The sequence below is a fragment of the Arctopsyche grandis genome, unplaced genomic scaffold (assembly GCF_051622035.1).
Source record: "Arctopsyche grandis isolate Sample6627 unplaced genomic scaffold, ASM5162203v2 HiC_scaffold_145, whole genome shotgun sequence".
NCBI classification, from domain to species: domain Eukaryota; kingdom Metazoa; phylum Arthropoda; class Insecta; order Trichoptera; family Hydropsychidae; genus Arctopsyche; species Arctopsyche grandis.
The window spans coordinates 22,735-30,312 of record NW_027518475.1 but is presented as its reverse complement, the minus strand read 5'-3'; positions in this window follow the sequence as shown (position 1 = coordinate 30,312).

Sequence of the window (7,578 nt, the reverse complement as noted above, 5' to 3'; positions counted from 1 at the left end):
GAAAGTAGTGATGAAGATATAAAATTTTTAAGTGCAGATTTAATCAGTTTTATAATTAAAAATTTTACTTTAAATAAACTTTTAATTGAACAAATAAAAAACAACTGCTGGAAACAAATAGAAGAAGAAATAGATATTGCACATTCAAAAGCATCTATTTTAATTTTATTAAAAACAATTTATTTGAAATATTCAAGTAAAGAGGGTGTAGAACAAGACAATATACAGAGAGGATATGGTCTGACACTTGAACAGGGGACAGAGGGGGCTAAAATATTACAAACACCAGATCACGACAATATACATAAGGGATATGTCCGGGCATTAGAACAGGGCAAATCTGAACAAGGGACAGAGGGGACTAATATAGTACAGACACCAGTTCAAGACAATATACATAAGGGATATGGCCGGGCACTTGAACAGGGGACAGAAGGGACTAAAATATTACAAACACCAGATCACGACAATATACATAAGGGATATGGCCGGGCACTAGAACAGGGGACAGAGGGGACTAAAATATTACAGACACTAGATCAAGACAATATACATAAGGGATCCAGCCAGCCCTTTTTTCAACCTACTTCTGATCCAAACAATGAACAACCTATAGGGCTACCATCCCCCCTACCCACCCATTTCGTTTTAGACCAACCCTCTTCCTTCTCCTCCCTCTACCCGTGCTTTACTTCACCAATTTCTATTATAAGGAACTCCGCTTTAGAATTATCTAAAATATTTAATGGGGAAGAATTTTATTATCTTTTAGGGGAAGCTGTTTTATTAGAAACTAAAGAGGAATGTAAACACATAGAAGTTTTAAGGAATAAAATAGAGAAATGTAAAGATAACGAGTTACTTATTAATATGTCAGAACACTTTATAAGGATAATATCAAACAGAGTTGATCTCCCATACAGTGAAGATGATTTTGGTTGTTATGATGACACATTCTTTACTTTAGATGGAATCAAATCAATAGGAATTGTTAAAGTAATGAATAACAGAAGTAGTTTATTTAATGAAATAATTAAAATAGAAGGGATTAAGAACTTTTTAAAGCAATCTTTATTAGGGGAGACATTTGAATATCTGTATAAAGCAAAGGGAAATACAATAGAAAGTAGAGGACAACTTAAGAGTATAACAGATATTGGAGAGAATGGGAAAGGAAGAGAGATTAGCAGTATAACAGATATTACAGTGAATAACGGAAAGGGAGTGTTTAGTAGTGGTATTACTGACCATACAGATATTCCAGTAAATAGTGATATTACAGCAGATAGCGGGAATACAAAGGGCAACCGAGATATTACAGTGAATAACGGAAAGGGAGTGTTTAGTAGTGGTATTACTGACCATACAGATATTACAGTAAATAGTGATATTACAGCAGATAGCGGGAATACAAAGGATAACAGAGATATTCCAGTGAATAGCGGAAAGGGAGTGTTTAGTAGTGATATTACTGACCATACAGATATTCCAGTAAATAGTGATATTACAGCAGATAGCGGGAATACAAAGGATAACAGAGATATTCCAGTGAATAGCGGGAATACAATGCCTAGTAGTTATATCACAGCAGATAGCGGGATTAAAAAGGACAACTTTGACATTGCTGTGAATACCCCCCTTTCCCCCTTAATTACTGCCGATCTTAGAAGTGTTGTCTTAAATAACATCAAGAATGATTTCAAAGTTTATTCTTCTTTAAAAAAGATGCCTTTAAAAGAATTTATAAAAATTATTAATGATTTTGGTTTCCTTTCTTTATTTCCAATGTCTCATGAAAATTGTTTAGAATTAATTAGATTTTATGCTTGTAAATTTATTTATGAAATTGTAGATTTTTCTTTATATTTTCAATTAGAAAAAAGTAACAATTTTATGTTACTTTTTTGTAAAATTTTACAAAATTCCCCCTTTATAGAACAAATTAGTACTATTTTAATGGAAGAATTATTAATTTCTGATCAAAAATTAAGAAATATTCGATTAGAGGCAACATTTACACCTGGGTTTTTAAAGAAGATGAATTTTGGAAGTAACAAAAGTAATGAAGAAACGGGATTTAACAAGGGTGATAATGGACTCAGTAACAATGGTGAAGCAGGTTTTATCAAGGGTGATAATGGACTCAGTAACAATAATGTAAAGAGTAGCAATGGAGATATCAATAACGCCACTTCTATTAATAAGGGCGCATCTGACAAATCGATTAAGACAAAGCCGACTCCCATTAAGACTGGGAAAACTTCTTCTTTTATTAACAAATCTCATCTAGAAATAACACATGAACAATTTATTGAAAATATTCAAATTTTTTTCAAAGTTTTAGGGGTGTCTTTTTAAATTTTACCACTTTTTCTTCTTTAATGAAAAAATCCAACAGGTTAAATTTTTTCAAATTTACAATAGAAAATTATGTAAAAAATGAGGAAATTACCCACATTTTTTATGAAGCGTTAGATAAGAAAAACATAGGAATACTTAAACATTTCATTTCTAATTTAAAATTCAATTGTATTTTTGTTAATTTAATGTTAAAGAAATTTGATTTATTTTTAGTTTCAAATTTAATAGAATTTTCAGATCCCACATTTAACATTTTATTTATAAAATTGATATTAAAGGGATTTAACAATAAAATCAGCAGTGGTGGTGGTAACGGGATGAGTAGTGCGACAGGAGAGAGTGGTAATAGTAATGGGATGGGTAGCCCTGTGGGTGAGAGTGGTAATTGTAATGGGTTGGGTATTGCGACAGGAGACTGTGTTGGTGGAAGTAAGAGTGCAGGAGAAGCTAGTAATGGGATGGGTAGTGCGAAGAGGGACCGTGATAGTGGAAGTAAGAGTGCGGGAGAAGCTAATAGCGGTGCTCATACTAATCTAGAGCAAGGCAGTTGTGCTCATACTAATCTAGAGCAGGGCAGTTGTTCTCATACTAATCTAGAGCAGGGTATTGGCCTTGACCCTGCCCATCTTCCCTCTAAATTAGATTCCAATTTAATTAACTCCCTTTTATCTATTGTAATTTGTTCTTTGCATTTTAAACCAAATAAAAAGATCAAAGATAAACATTTATTAAATTTAATAGAAAAAGAAAAAGAAGAAGTTAAAATGATAGTTGACCCCACACTAATAAAGGAATACAAACTCACCATCCCAATTACAATAGAATTAAGGGAATACCAAAAAGAAGGAATTAAGTGGATTGCTTTTTTAAGCAGATTTAATTTAAATGGAATACTGGCAGATGATATGGGATTGGGAAAGACAATACAAACATTAGCATTTGTTATTAATGAGATGTATCTGATGGGGCGAAGTAACAGGATGAGAGATAATGTTGAGAATGACACAGGAGAGTGTGGTAACAAGATGAGAGATAATGTTGAGAATGACACAGGAGATTGTGGTAACAAGATGAGAGATAATGTTGGGAAGGTGACAGGAGATTGTGGTAACAAGATGGGAGATAATGTTGAGAATGACACAGGAGATTGTGGTAACAAGATGGGAGATAATGTTGAGAATGACACAGGAGAGTGTGGTAACAAGATGAGAGATAATGTTGGGAAGGTGACAGGAGATTGTGATAACAGGTTGAGAGATGATGTTGAGAATGACACAGGAGATTGTGATAACGGGACGAGAGATGATGTTGAGAATGACACAGGAGATGGTGCTAAACCCTCAAAACATTTTAACACAACCAATGGTTTCTCCTATAATGCAGATTTACCCCCTGTTAATTTGTCTGTAAATGACACTGTCAGTTGTTCCCCCTTGTCCACCCTCATTTTGTGCCCCTCCTCCCTTACCACCCATTGGAAAGATGAAATTCAAAAGTACTTTAATGTTAATTCTCTTATCTTTGATAATAAAAAGTCAATTAATTCAAAAATTGTAATTTCTTCTTATGATTCATTAAGGCGGGATACTGGTAATTTAGAAAAAAATGAATGGTTTTTTATTATATTTGATGAAGGGCACCTCCTTAAGAATAGAAACACCGTTCTTTATAACAAAGTAAAGAAATTAAACTCTCATAAAAGAATAATATTAACTGGGACCCCCATACATAACACAGTAGAAGACTTATTTTCATTATTTGATATTTTAATGGAGAATTATTTAGGGAGTGAAAGTAACTTCAAATTACAATACAACTGTAAAGTAAATGAAAAGAACGTAGGGGTAATGGAAAAAAGATTAGAGTTGTTACATAAGAAAACACTCCCATTTATAATGAGAAGATTAAAGACGGACGTATTAAAAGATTTACCACCCAAAATAATTACAGATTTAGCAGTAGAGATGAACGGGTTACAAAAAGAACTCTACGAGGCAGTTGGCAGTAGAGTAATGATGAGTGGTAGCGAGATGAGAGATAAATTGGGTGGTAGTGGTAACGACGGGCAGTGTGGCAGTGGTAACAAGGGGTCAGATGGTAATATTGACAGCAGGCTGAATGGTAGTGGCAACGACGGGCAGAGTGGTAATGGCAACAACAATATGGGTGATAATGGCAACAAAGGCATGGGTGGCAGAGGTAACAACAATATGGGCGGTAATAGCAAAGGGCCAACAGGTACACCTAATAAAAGGATTAGAGTTACACCTAGTAATACTACCCCCTTGCACGGTACTCTCAATAACTACAACTCCCTTAAAAACTGCTCGCTGGTTACTATAAAAAACCAATTAAAAGTTGCTTCCCATCCTCACCATTTTGACAAATCTGTTGTTTCATCAAAAACACTCGCTTTAATTGATCTCCTTTCTATTTCTGTAAATTCTAAATTTTTGATTTTTTTTCAATTTCGTTCTACCATTGATTTTGTATTGAATGATTTAAAATTGGCAGGGAAAATTACTGAGGGCTCCTTAATTAATTATTTGAGATTAGATGGATCGGTACCCCCTAATAAACGGGGTGAAATTGTTAAACAATTTAATACTGAAAATATCCCTTATTTATTTCTAACAACTTCTATTGGTGGATTGGGTTTGAACTTGACTAGTGCTAATGTTGTTATATTTTATGAACACGACTGGAATCCATTTAATGATTTACAAGCTATGGATAGGGCACACAGATTGGGACAGAAATCACCAGTTAATGTGTTTAGACTGATTTGTAAGGAAACAATAGAGGAAACCGTAATGAACTATCAGAACTTTAAACTTTATGTAGCCAATTCTATTGTAACACAACAAAATAATGAAATAGGACAGATGGACACAAAGGATATTTTAGAGAGATTTTTATAGAAATACCATTGGTTAGATTCGAACTGTGAAAATTGATCTGTGTCAGTGGTGTGAGAGTGAGAATTGATCTATGGTATTGGTTAGATTCGAACTGAGAAAATTGGTGTGAGATTTGACCTGGTGACATTGGTATGAGATTTGATCTGTGGTATTGGTTAGATTCGAACTGAGAAAATTGATCTGTGTCAGTGGTGTGAGAATTGATCTATGGTAGTGGTTAGATTCGAACTGAGGTATTGGTTAGATTCGAACTCTTGATATGGGTGTGAAAATAGAGCTGGTGGCATTGATGTGAGATTTAAAATGGTGACATGGGTTTGAGATTAATGTGACATTGATTGGATTCGAACAGTAGAAAGCTCCCTGAGATTGGATCTGAGGCATCTATTGATAAGATTCGATCTGGGTCCCAACAGGTGCAAGATATTACTCTTTAAAATAGAAATGGTTGGATTCAAAATATGGGGATAATTGGCATAATATTTTATTTACATTGCTGAGACTCGAACTGTGATAATTGGCATAATATTCTTTATTTATGCTTTGAATGTGTTTGTGCAATTTATAAATTCTATTTGAATGTGTTTATGCAATTTATAAATTCTATTTGAATGTATATAATATACTTAAATAAATACTCATGTTTACCTTAAATTCTTATAAAAGAAATGTGTTTAATTAAAAAAGGCTTTTTATTGTGTTATACTCAGTATTTAAATCTATTGAGCTGTTTTGTATAGTAATAATCAGTATTTAAATATACATTAAGCTATGTTAATATTGGAATGGGTTACTCTGTTTTTATATAATCTTGAGTTATTCTGTATTTAAATATACATTAAGCTATTATATATTGGGATGGGTTACTTTACAATGCATAGTGTTACTTTGTATTTAGATACATTAAGCTTTGTTTATATTGGAATGAGTTACTCTGTTTTTATATAATCTTGAGTTATTCTGTATTTGAAAATGCATTAAGCTGTTATATATTGGAATGTGTTACTTTACAATGCATAGTGTTACTTTGTATTTAGATACATTAAGCTTTGTTTATATTGGGATGGGTTGCACTGTTTTTATTTAATTTTGAGTTATTCTGTATTTTATTTAAATGCCTTACATTTTCTGTTCATCTTATAGAATTATTTATTAATTGAATATTTTTACTAACTAATCCCCTTTGTAATTATTACTCATACAGCTTTTAATATAAATTTGGCAAATGTAACCGATACTCATTAAAAGATTTGATAAAAAAATTAAATGCCAAAGAATAAAAAAGTTTATTCTCGATTTGTTATTTTTTATGTTATAATCTAACAATATTATTAGCACCAAAATCAATAAATATATTACTTAATAGCAGTTTGTTGTAATTTTTCTAATTTGTATTTATTTATGTAAATTTAAGTTTGTTTATGCTGATATAAACATTTACTTCTTTATTTATGCCAATGTTAATTTGTTTAAGCTAATTTGTTATTTGTTTATGATGAAAGTAAATTTACTTCTTTATTTATATCAATGTAAGTTTGTTTATGCTAATTTGTTATTTGTTTATACCAATTTATACTTGTTTTATTTATGCTGTTATGTTTTAATTCTTTATTTAATAACACTACTTATAGATCAAATTAAAATTTAATGGGGTTTTTACATAACGTCTACTAAATCTTTATTTAATAACACTACTTATAGATCAAATTAAAATTTAATGGGTTTTTTACATAACGTCTACTAAATTAAATAAAGAAAATTAAATCAGTGCTAAAATATTAATAAACACAAATGAAACTAAGTTACTACATTCAAAAAAGCAGGCCTGCCACAGCAGCCTATTCCAAGCCAATATTTATTAACTGCCCTGCCACAGCCATTATTTCTCTGCAGCCTATTACAGCCATTATTTTACTGCTACCCTGCCACAGCAATTGATTTACTGCTACCCTGCCACAGCCATTATTTCTCTGCAGCCTATTACAGCCAATATTTATAACTGGGCTTTACAGCTGCTTATCAAAGTTATTATTTATCTGCCACCCTTATAACAACCATTATGTTTTAATTAATCTCCCGCAGTTGCCTATTACAGTTATTATTTATTAATTAACCTGTCACTGCCATTTTTTTACTGCTGCCCTACTACAACTAAAAGTTCAATTAACTTCCCCTTTTTAAGCTAAACTACTTTCCCTTGTTTATTTTTAATTATGAAACATTCAATAACAATTCTTTATTTACTTTTATATAAATTTCTTTGTTAGTTTACTTTATATTATGGAGATCATTCCAT